We start from the raw sequence: 13364 nt of genomic DNA on the forward strand, positions 1-13364 counted from the left end.
TGCTAGTTGTCAATCATGAATTGCCACAACGTTTTAATATTTTACTGCATAGCATTCCGCAAGCACCAAGACAAATTATGCCGTAGTTTTCCAAAGATCATCTCATATGAAGTAAGCTGAATGCGATCTGTACTTTTGGAACATTCCGATCGCTTTTGATAACCTATTATCGGCGAATTTGCTTGAAAACACGTGAGTTCATGTTGTGTAAACATAATTAGCATAGACACAAATGAAATTACGATGCAATACAATGCAATTTGAATGCGCAGCAGATCTATAGAAATAAGGCTGCCCGGTTTTAAGATGTAAAGCATAATGTGCATCATTTTCATCAAGTTAGAATGACTTATGCTGTTTCATCATATTTATAGCGCACAAGTGTGCGACCATGCCTGTATACAACACAAAAGATTATAAGTGATAATCGTGTTACATAATGAAAACGTTGATCTGGAAACCTCAAAGGTCGGCAATTATGATTGTACAATAGAATGTGTGCGAGCTTTCTCCTTCTCTACTACCTCCATTCGCTACTTGCACGGTTCCGCCATTATGCACTATGTGCGGGGAGAGCCTCGAACTGGCAGCATATCATGAATGGGAATTGAACTAGTCATAACGTTCTGTGTAGGTTACATAATTCTTCCTTTCATGTATGCTGCCAGTTCGAGGCTCTCCCCTTCACATAGTGCATAATGGCGGAACCGTGCAAGTAGCGAATGGTCAGATTTAGCGCCTTCATGACTTTTTCGATCGCCGCCCGCTATCCATGTATAACTCCTTCGCAGTAGGCCTATATTATGTTGTTATCATGGTTATAGAACTTATAGGCCTGTTCAAGTCAAATGGGTTTCTTAATATCACGAATATCCATTTTAAAGGCCAGTAGAGGCAATTGAGGTAGTGAAGGAGGAGTCGAGGGTGAAAAGTGGAGAAGCGGATGTGTGATCGTGATTGTAGGGAGGGGAGGAAGACAAAAAGAAAAAGAAAGGAAGATGGGGAGAAGGAGAAAGAGAGGGAGACGGAGAGCGATGGCGTATAGATCGGGGGGGGCGATAAATCCCCCGAATATTTTGCCATGGTGATTGTCCATACAATCACCCCACCCCCACCCCATGTTGACGCCTGTGTGTGGGTTTCTGTCGAAATCAACCTCATATTTGGCCATGTTAGCCACAAAATGCCAATTTTTTAGTGCTTCGCGCGAATTTATTCCACTTTTGTCCCATATTTCAACAGTTTAGTTTCAATAGGCCTGTGGTAACATTTTTCGCGCGCCACTGCTAAAGTGTAGGAATAAGAAAGAATAAGTGCAGAGAAAGGAAAAGAAAGTGATGAATAAAGAAAATAATTATTATTATAGAAATTAATCATATAACAGCACTAGGCAGCCATTCAATGATACCAAAACATTTATGCGTTACGTAATTAAAACACCCAGTCAGATGTATTTCACACCAGCCAAACACAAGTCACTCAATTTCGAAAACTGGACGTTGAATGTACACTCTCATGAATATTGATTAGCAACATTTTCCAATATGTCAGCGCTCTAATCGGAAACAATAGAACAAAAGACCCTGCAGAGCGTTGTGTGTCCATCTAACATGTTTAAGCTGGGGCTTAAATTATTTGAAGCTACTTGAAACTACTTACAGTTGCTTCGTGTTTATGGTGAGCCAGATTATCCGGTATTTAGCGTATAAGTACACCTTATACGGTATTGGTCGCCACTATAAACAGACCAATAGCGCTATTTGCCGCACATATTATACGGAACTGATATCCTTCGAAATCGATGGATATTGCAGTATATTCATTCCGTTTACGGCCACTATAAACAGACAGGGATTAACGATACCGTTATTCAAGGAAGTGGAGCAGGGTCATATAACTCTCCGAGCTCAAATTTGTCACTGTAATAACACATCACCTACAAATATGGTACGGTACTGTAGCAATAATATATGTTAAAAAGTAGGCCGGTATAGTTTCGACGGCACACTATTTGAAACTGGCACCATATTTATGTCTCCCACATTGCATTGCGGTGACCTCGAACACGGTGAGTTCAACCATGGAAGTAATACCATAGATGATTTCCTGGATGGGGCAGCTTTAATTAGCATGAGGCCGCATTGATATGTAAATAGCGTATTGTTATTTAGATTTGTGCCCAGACGTATTGAGGGCGACAGTCATGTAATCCAGACGGAGAATGGCTGCATATGCCGGGCATGTCAATTTGCTGAGTGAAGGCTGATAATCACCTTTCTGTATAGGTAATAAGCTAGTATATTTCGTGTACCAGTTGGTTATAACAAAAAATTAGTATCATATTAAATATATTAAATGTATAAACTTTGAAAGTTACATGAATTTGAAGAGCAGAGCTTCGAAATCTAGCTAAGTCAGGTGATGTGAAATTCTGCTGCGTGACCCCCTCTGCGTGGTAGAATTATATTCATAAAACATTGAATTTAACAGATATCATGGGCAGCCAACCACGATTTATCAGCATTTAAAATATATGTTAATTAACAAAGATAAATAATAAAGAGTACAAATGGCAATTAACTAGTAAACAAGCCTGAAATCTTAAAATGTTGCCACGTGATTTCCCGAACACATGATATGTCAACATATAGTACATGTGACCACTATTCAGATTTACCGTAAATATTTGGAGTATGCTTGCACATCATGCACATACACTGTGCATTTCTTTACCTCCGTATAAAATCAATAATTCATGCTGGGAGCCAAGTAACATTGTCTGCTCAGTTGAGATTGGTATTTTATTTTACTTGAGAGCATAATAGAAATACATAAGACGTCGTCCATGGTTTTTCCTATCTACTGTTGCACCAAAACTTTGGAACTCATCTGAGACAATCAATTTCTGTTGATCAGTTCAAATCTGGACTCAAAACTTTCTTATTCAATGCTGCGTATAATGTCAACTAATGTTTGATTTATCATGCTCATATACTGCTATGTATTTTGTTTAACATGTATTAAGGATTTTGGTTCATGTTGGTTGTATTTTGTACATGTTGTATGAATTTGTATAGAGCTAACAATTTGGATGGTTGATTTGTTTTATTCAACTATCCTTTTTGTTAACTCTGTTTCATGCATACATGATTATGTATTCTTGCTTGTAATTTGTATTTGTGTTTTTGCGCCTTGGATTAGATTTAATTTTCTAGATAAATGGCGCATTATAAATGCTTATTTATTTATTATTATTAATCATGGCGCCATGATGGAAGGTCAGGTCGGGTATCAAAGGTTATTATAACTTAAATACTACTTGTATTTCTCACCTTGCCTCTGTCACATATTTCCTTCATATTATTGACAGCAAGTCCTAATTTTGACTTTGCTATTGCAAAATTTCATTTCATATCAAATTAGTAGACTTTCTTTGAAAAAACATATCACTGGTGCCTGATGGGAATACCCGTCCGCCATTTCATTAAACTGGATCGTTTTCGCCTGGTTTGTGCCCAGATGTATTGGGGCGTGCTATACTCTCATTGAACAGGCAAAGTTCGCAAAACTAACAACGTTGTTATTTGCCAAACTCAATTAACATGATCCAAGGGTCGAACATGAATTATTCATAACGAGCTATAACGGATCGATAACTGGCCTCACTTTCTAGCTAGTAAACCAGCTGAATTTTTCATAGATTTTGCGTTGCTAATAGAACAACCGTGAATTTAGTGTCACCCCCTTGGTAATACACATGGAAGCTGGTCAAATACTACATCAAAGTGAGTATCATACTTGCCGCGATACTGAACAAAAACAGTACAGTTGAAAGTGGAATAATTGAGTCATCGCATGGTCAACGTGTACCATGTCTAAAATCAAAGTTCCTGCTTAAAAATCAATAGCATAGCAGTACGAGGTCGTGTACTAAGTCCTGACAATGGGCTGTGTTATATTACCGCAGTGCATGACTAGTTTTATGAACACAAACAGATTTTATAAAATCCCTACGTAATGGTCAGAATGCTATCAGTTTAATTTATACAATTTTATTAAAAGTATGTAATTATGTGAAAACCTACCGATTAAATGTATGTATATGCTAGACTTTCAGATATCAGTTTTAAAACAGAAAATGAAATGAAATACACTTTATTTTACGCAAAATGTAAAGATAATACCCGACTCTGGAACATTCTGGTCAACAGCAATTTCAGGCAGCCCCAGGCACACAAATAGATGCGGGATTCATTTTATAATGTAAAGCATGTGCCAAGTGCGCATATCAAGTATTACCGCTAATTAGCGGTTTAGACGTAAATGCATGATTTCCAATATTTTGAAGTTTAAGAAAACCTGTAGGTATAGGGTAGAAATCGATATTTTGAATGGATTTCTGTAATTATGGATTACAAATCTAACATCCCTGTCACTTTTTTCCGAATAAAAACAACATACTTGAAACATAATTAAAAAAAACACGATTTTTGCTCAAAATAATAAACCTGTAAATAAACGAACTGGCAATAAAGGCGGCAAGTCTGATCCACATCAAAGACACGCTGACTACATTGTTATCACAATGGCTTGATACGTACCCTCTATAGAATGTTACGTAAATAATTCAATAGGTGTTGGATCGACCAGCTTCCATGGGTCCTTTCATCTTTTCTGTTTCGGTTTCGGTTTCCGGTTCCGGTTTCGGATCTCATTGTTATTTTGAAGTGTTAGCATGGTACGTGTGAACAATCCTTTTATTCTAGTCTTTTGTTGACTACAGAAAAGTTGAACGAAGATAACTTCTGTTTCGGTTTCGGGAGTTATGTTAATTTCTGACATGAAAAAAGTGAGATGAGAGGGTTGATGCTAATCTAGACAAAAGAAGTGTCTAAATTTTACGGTCGTAAATTCGCGATAAATTGTACGGCTTCAATTGACTTGCGATGGGTGTATAGGTACTCCAGCGTAAGCGGGAGTAGATTGTGAAAATAGCCCAGCGTAGAAATATACATTAACATGATTGATATAAATTAATCAATAATAATCAGTGTTGCCAAGAATTACGTATACTTGTTCGGCGTGCAATCGCGCAAAAATCGGTCATACATGTACTATGATTATGTAGCGATTAAACGGGGAATTATTTTCGTCCCAAATACACCTTAAAACTTGGTAATATGCAACACCAGAGAAGTGCGTTGAAGTGAAACTAATAGGATTTCTTTCATCGGCATTGGTCATCTGATAATTGCTTCAGGCAAAATTGCCAGACTCAAATCTATTTTAAATGTATATTATTTGAGAGAGTGGGGATGATGAGACGAGACGAGACGAGGAGAGGAGAGGAGAGGAGAGGAGAGGAGAGGAGAGAGAGAGGAGAGGAGAGGAGAGGAGAGGAGAGGGAGAGGAGAGGAGAGGAGAGGAGAGGAGAGAGAGGAGAGGAGAGGAGAGAGAGAGGAGAGGAGAGGAGAGGAGAGGAGAGAGAGAGAGGAGAGGAGAGGAGAGGAGAGGAGAGAGAGGAGAGGGAGAGAGGGAGAGGAGAGGAGAGGAGAGGAGAGGAGAGGAGAGGAGAGAGAGAGGAGGAGAGGAGAGAGAGGAGGAGAGAGAGAGGAGAGGAGAGAGAGGAGAGAGGAGAGAGGAGAGGAGAGAGGAAAGGAGAGGAGAGAGGAGAGAGAGGAGAGGAGAGGAGAGAGAGGAGAGGGAGGAGAGGAGGAGAGGAGAGAGGAGAGAGAGAGGAGAGGAGAGGAGAGGAGAGGGGAGGGGAGGGGAGGGGAGGGGAGAGGAGAGGAGGAGTTTATTCCGTTTATTTTGATTTTTCCACGTTGATCATAGGCCTACTGCTAAAACAGTGAGAGGGGGAGAAGGGTAAAGGAAATACAACATCCAATATAATTCAGATATCCACATAATTCAAAAGATGGCACAGATTAGAGTTGGGGAGGGGGAGAGACAGACAGACTAGAAAGAGAAGAAAGCGAGAGGAGAAGAGGCAGGGGTCCTTTTTTTTTAATGTCAAAGTAATATGGACCATAATGACACTGAGTAAGATTGCCCACTTGAGACGCCAGTGTTGCATATAATTGACTTATCCAACCTTTATTGACAGACATAAGTGTGATTGACAGCACCTATTATTACCTCTTCAAATGAGAAGCATGATGCCCCAAACGTAACAATGAAGTCAACTTACACACCATCCTACTTAATCCCTTGCGTTTTCGTTTCTGAACAATAGAGCTCCCGAAACAGAAAAGATGAAACGAGGGTAAGTCTCTTAAGGCCGGCTTACACGATGCAATTTTCCATGCAATTGCCTGTTGCACAGACCTTGGAAAAAGATTGCTCCGTGTATTTTGGATTTGCAAGGAATTAATCCCCGTGCATCAGGCAAATTAATCCCCCAAGCAACAGGCAAAAAGGTAGAGACATGCTCTACTTTCAAGGTTGTTGCATGCAATCTAACCTCCTTCAGCCAATCAGCTGAATGAACACCGGCTGGTCACTGCATTCATTTGGGAATGTGTAGGGACCAGCTTGATTCACCATCCACAACATGGTAAATGTGTGCACATGCTACATTATAATACACTTGTAGGTCTATGTTGTTGGTGGTGGTGGTGTTTAGCCCTTTTGATCTTAGTTTTCCTTAGCCTTTTCTTTATGGAAAATTGTATAGATATACAGGAGAGGATGGCAATCTTTTGTTTTCAGGACAACACATGAGCCATTTGGATATGATTACGAAAATCATTAGCCACTACTTATGTTTTGAGTATATCCCCAAACCTATGAGCACGCTCAAGGAATTGCAAGGCCACCCATTGCTCCGTGTATTTTGTTCAATTGCTTAGCTTCATGGTCAGTGAGCACATAATCTCACCCACTAAGTAAGGGTCGGTTCATAGTGAATATTCGAAGGCGAATATTCGTTGTCGAATACCTTTTGTGACGTCAAAATATATACGGCAACGAATAAAATATGATGACACGCCGAATTGAATCGGATTAAATATCGCGCAACTGATAGCGAGATACTATTGATTTATATGAAAGGCTAGAGGTCACCTGAATATCGTTCGATTTCTTCCATGGTTCGACGAACGATGATTTCTAAAATCCCCAATGAAAATTAACCTGCACAGTTGTGCAAAATACGCCTGGATAGTTCCAAAATGGCTGATAACGAACTGAAAGAAAACGTTATTAGTGCGGTATAAGCGTACCCATTTTATATGACATAAAAGTAAGGGACTATATAAAGACGTACAGAAAAAGGGAAATGCCTGGCAGGCAATAGCATTCCAATGCTGTTAAGTTATGTTTTATGCAAATAATATGATATTTAGGCTTACAAACATAACCTACAAATGTACAAGTGAACGGTTCATTGTTTGCTAAATCCAAGCGAGATCACCCGAAAATCTATGCAAGAGAAATTTCTACTGCTGCTGATGAAAAATCCTAGAGTGCGTTTGGAGTTTTTTTCTGCACTTTACCAGTAGGCCTAATAAATTCATAAAAAAATAAAAATAAAATAAACATTTAGAGCGAATGTTTTTACTCACTGCTCATCTGATCCACTTTCCCAGGAAATATCGATACTCCTTAGTTGTTTTCCCTGACTTTCCAGACATAATTATGAGTAAACATTAAAATTAATGTTTACAAAACAATCAAATATTTATACATTCGTTTGCATTTTGTACATTATTAATATTAATAATGTACAAACATTAAAAAGGGGGCCTAAGAGTATGTCTATTTTTAATCATATACTATAATTCCGCCATGCCCAAACATATTTTATATATGAAATCGTGTAAAAACTGACCCCTTGTAAATCTATGGAACCCAAATTCCAATCAAAAATAAAACAACTTTGTTATCAAATACACTAGGACTATACATTGTATTACAGGAATTTAATAGATGGTGCATTTTAATAAATAAATAGATTAACACGGGTAATGGACGAGAAATATTTGGCAATACTGGATTTACCACAGAGCCAGTGAATAAAGAAATTAATTAGAATAAAAATAAATTAAATGAGAAAATGAAAGCAAGGACATTTGGTGAAGTATTGTTTTAGAATGCCAAGGAGTCCTACGTGTTATCCTGGCCCAGGACACTGATTAATGTAAATTCGACCCATAGTTATTTTATCTACTTTTGCCAGCATTCAACCTGTTCAAGGTGAAGTTATGCCTATTTTAAATAAAATTCCGAAATCTGAAGTATCAACGTTGTATCGTGCACAAATTATGATCCGAGACTATTTCATTTGACACGGTTGTATGGATTTCAAAAGATCGGTCCTATAATAGATATCGATTAGAGAATTACAGCAAGAGACTTTGAGGATGCCGTAATCCTCTTGAACATCAACCAATCAGATAGACATATTTCAGAAATATATTCGTAGAGTTGAAACTTTTTCAACTCTTGAAATATATATTTCAAGTAATCTCGTTTCACATTTAACAGCACTTTATGGCTTGCAATAAAGCCACAAAGGGGCGGTAATGCTAATATACGATTTCAGTCAAATATTGGTGCAAATATACGATTTCGGTCAACTATTTGGCTATTCTTTGCCCAAAATTATGAAATGTATATCAGTAACAACTCTCTTAGGAGGGTTTTCGAGTAATTTTAACGAAATAATGAGGTAAAATAAAAGAAAACCCACTTACAATTTTGGACTTGACGCTTAACTGTGGTGTTCTAGGGGAATTAAAATATCACAATTAACATGTTTAATTCAAAATCGTTGTCCTACAAGCACATGTTAAATGGCTCGATTCACATTAGGTATAAGTTGGGACATTGTCAGATTGTAGCAGATTTGTAGCTTTATGACACTGAATAGACCAAATATCTGCCTCTGACGAAAAAAAAAAAAATGTTTTCCATGCTGATTTGTTTTTGTAACGAGTATGTCATTTCAAAAAAAAGAAAAAAAGGCGGATATTACTTTTAAAAACTCAACGCATTACTATTAATAGGCCTATAATTATAATTATAATGTTATACTTGATTAGATAACAATTAGCCATGTGTTTGATAATTACAGATAATAAAATATGCAAAATTGCTTCTCAAAGCAAATTAAATTACCTGGAATATGATTATCATGGTGTTAAAGTATGCAGTTTAAAGTGAATTGTAAACAAAATGTGAAAAAAGAAATGGACCTCTTGCATTATATGACCACTGGGGGTCACTTATATTCAATTTGCTCCACCTGATCATCCTCTACCCCGCAAATTATGCTAATTATATACCAATTATTCAAATGTTAATAATTTTTACAACATTTATTATGCTTACTGTATTGGTCTCATCACAAGCTTTAGTTTGACACCAAATTTAACTACATAGGCTGTAGGCCTATATTATGAACCCCAAAATGTCGCGCGCATGTTACATCTCCACTTAAAACGCATGGCCACTTATTGACTTATTTATTGACTTATTTATTTCTTTATTAACTTATTCATTTATTTATTCATTTTTATTTACAGACATTAAATCATGACAGTAGTTCAATATTGAGTTTACCTATTATTGTATTGACTACGTTAAAGAAATTCTCTAAATTTTGCTTACCTAGGTCAACGGGCAATACTTGTTAACAGTCGGGCAACGCTGTGAATTGTAGAAATATATCTTTCTCCGGTTCATAGTTTTATATTTGAAGCCGCATATACTTTGACGACCAAAAAAGTATTCGAAGTCGAATATTCGCCTTCGAATATACACTTTGAACCAGCCTTAATGGGCCTTGCAATGGAAATTTCATCGTGTAAGCCCACCTTTAAGGCCGGCTTACACGATGCAATTTTCCATGCAATTGCCTGTTCAGTACGACAGCAACTTAGCGTGACCTTTGCTGTTACGTAACGTAATGTTGTAAATCAGGTGGCAAATACAGTTTTTCAGAAAACATCAAAAAATGGAATACATGAGTGGTTTCTCCCTTCATTTCCATATTGAGCCCATAGATAAGATATGATACATGAGTATAAGGCAAACAGTAACGTGTAAAAGTCCAATTATTGTGGAGAAAATGAATGTTTATTGTGCGCGAAGTAGCCTAAAAATGAGAAAAAATGCATGTCACGATCACCAAATGGTTATATCTGCAACTATGCGCCAACGCCGGTCGTATGCTTTTCTGTAATGATAGACATTAGCTAACTTGAGCTTGTATTAAATTTTCAGCGAAAATGATTGGTGGAACAATCGAGTCGTAGGTTGGAAAGTTGCTTTCAAAACGGCTTCCCTCGCAATCGTGCGTGACCATAAGTGACCAGTGTCAGCAGGAAAATTAACAGCCGGCCTTGTCCATATAATCGATTAATAATTGTCAGGATCGTCCAGTTGACTACAGTGATATTTATTTATTCATACAAAAATACTGCCCTGTCATACAAAAATATCGAAGTCAATATAAAACGTAATTTCAAGCCATTTGACTGAACTTACAAACAGTTTATAAAAGATTATTGTTGAACGAGACACTGAATTAGAAATAACATCATGATTGCAAAAGGTACGAGAATAAGTTAGCAGGTTGTGATGGTCTAGTGGCTAAGTCCGTGCCTGAAGTGCGTGAGGTTGGAAGTTCGAACCCTACCATAGCGGGTTTTTTTTTTTTGTTGAAAATATTTATGATATTAGTAAACAACTTTCAGGAAGGGTTTCTGATCATTTGAAGCAGAAATAATGAGGTAAAATGAAAGAAAGCATTTTTTTTATCTTGACCGCTTAATGGTGTTCTATTGAAGATAATTAAAGTTACTCTAGACAACGAAACGCTGATTCCAATTATGTGTATGTCTGGGTATGGTGTAAGAACGGTGTAAAAATTACCAATAATATTATGCCAAAATATCAGGTTTGAAATTCGTAAATTATGGCTGACGCTATCTTATTTTTTAATATGTAGGCCTACGCATAAAGAAAAACATTGCAAACGTGTTGCATAGAAATATTTTTAATTGATCATAATACTGACGGGCCTACACCATAGGCCTAACAGAACAAGAGAGAAAAAAAAATCGAAATGCTGTAGGATTCGAACCTTCAACCTCTCGCACTTCAAACCACGGCGTCAACCACTAGACCATCACAACCTGCTGTAACATACTCGTATCTTTTGCAACCTTATTTCTCATTCAGGGACTCGATCAACAATAATATTTTTAAAACTGCTTTTAAGTTCAGTCAAATGAGGTGATATTACTTTTTATATTGACTTCAATATTTTGTAAGTCAATGCAGTATTTTACTTGAATAAAGAATTATCACTGGAGTCAACTGGACGATTCTGACGATTATTATTCGATATAATGACAAGGCCGGCTGCTATTTTGCTAGTGACACTTGTCACTAACGGGACACGCACGATTGAGACACGGGCCGTTTTGAGAGTAACTTTACAACCTACGACTCGATTGTTCCACCAATCATTTTCGCTGAAAATTTAATACAAGCTCAAGTTAGTTAATATCTATCATTACAGAAAAGCATAAGACCGGCGTTTGCTCATAGTTGTAGATATAACCATTTTGGTGATCGTGACATGCAATTTTTCTCATTTTCCCGGCCACTTTGGACATGTTCAAACTTCTTTATTTTCAATATTATTCAACTTTTACTCGTTTTTGTTCTTTGCACAAATGTTTGGTATCTTATCCGTGATCATGGTACACAATTTAAGCAAAAAACGACCCGTGTCTCCCATTTCTGGAGCTATTTCGCTAAAACATGTTTGCCGGCCAAATTTTCAACATTTAGTTACGTAACCCGTGTTCACCAACCCGTAAAAAATTTCTATCGAACAAAAGAGGTCACGAAGTTGCCGTCGTACTGGTTGCACAGACCTCGGAAAAAGATTGCTCCGTGTATTTTGGATTTGCAAGGAATTAATCCCCCAAGCATCAGGCAAATTAATCCCCCGAGCAACAGGCAAAAGGTAGAGACATGCTCTACTTTCAAGGTTGTTTGCATGCAATCTAACCTCCTTCAGCCAATCAGCTGAGTGAACACCGGTTGGTCACTGCATTCATTTGGGAATGTGTAGGGACCAGCTTGATTCACCATTCACAACATGATAAATGTGTGCACATGCTACATTATAATACACTTGTAGGCCTATGTTGTTGTTGGTGGTGGTGTTTAGCCCTTTTGATCTTAGTTTTCCTTAGCCTTTTATTTATGGAAAATTGTATAGATATACAGGAGAGGATGGCAATCTTTTGCTTTCAGGACAACACATGAGCCATTTTGATATTAATACGAAAATCATTAACCACTACTTATGTTTTGAGTATATCCCAAACCTATGGCCACGCTCAAGGAATTGCAAGGCCGAACATTGCTTCGTCTATTTTGATCAATTGCACAGCTTCATGGTCAGTGAGCACATAATCTCACCCACTAAGTAATGGGCCTTGCAATGGAAATTTCATCATGTAAGCCCACCCAGGCGGCTGACACTGAAAAATTTGCATATCCAAATGACCCGTCTCCTCCGCAGCCAATTTGGTTCCGCTCCATCGAAATCAAGCTGGTCACGGAGGAGACTACCCTCCTTTGTGTTTGTTCATTTGTGTATGGAGAGCCCTTTTTGGAGTCCGGAATGACTTAGGCTACGCTCTCAGCTAGAGTCCGACGCTGCATTTCACTAGAAATACCTTTTCTGTGAAATCGTTATAGAGCCAACCGAGAGCACGTATTCGTTTTGAAAATATAGCATTAAAATTAGTATCACCCTTGTGGCCCCCGTGCAGTGGAAAACCTTAATTCTTTCATTAAAAGGAAATCTACCTGTGCACCAATAAAATTGGCACAGCAATTTGTCTCAAATCTGAATGAATTTTAATAAACATACGGGGTATGATGAACATTGACCTGATGCCATGATAGTAGGATCTATTAGTCGTTTTATATACAATGTATATACCGTATTGTCATAATACCAATATTTGTCATTATATATAATGAGTAATATTTAGCAACGTAAATGTGCAGTTCATATGCACAAACGAATACTGATCTTTATGATATTCAGGTTTTTGTACATCACATATAACATGTCACATAGGAGGTCATACGTGTTGACCTTCATCTATTGTATTTGTTCATCTGTGTATGGAGAGGATTAGCGCCATTAGACGCCATTAAAACTCCATCAGTATTAGGGCGTAGTTCAGTGAACTCACCGGATTGCTATTCCAAGTACTTTGATAATACAGATAATATGTATTAATGGGTCGAGGCAATTGCATTGAAAAACCTAATAAATTATTCATAACAGTTACGTAATCAATCGATAGTGCGGACACTTTTCA

General features: G+C 37.5%; 1 protein-coding gene across 1 annotated transcript in view; it reads left to right on the forward strand.

The window, feature by feature from the left end:
- LOC140167335 (MFS-type transporter SLC18B1-like) overlaps window positions 1-13364 on the forward strand; it is a 100556-nt gene that overhangs the window by 622 nt on the left and 86570 nt on the right. The gene's annotated exons all lie outside the window — the stretch shown is intronic.

The sequence above is a fragment of the Amphiura filiformis genome, chromosome 13 (assembly GCF_039555335.1).
Source record: "Amphiura filiformis chromosome 13, Afil_fr2py, whole genome shotgun sequence".
Lineage (NCBI taxonomy): Eukaryota > Metazoa > Echinodermata > Ophiuroidea > Amphilepidida > Amphiuridae > Amphiura > Amphiura filiformis.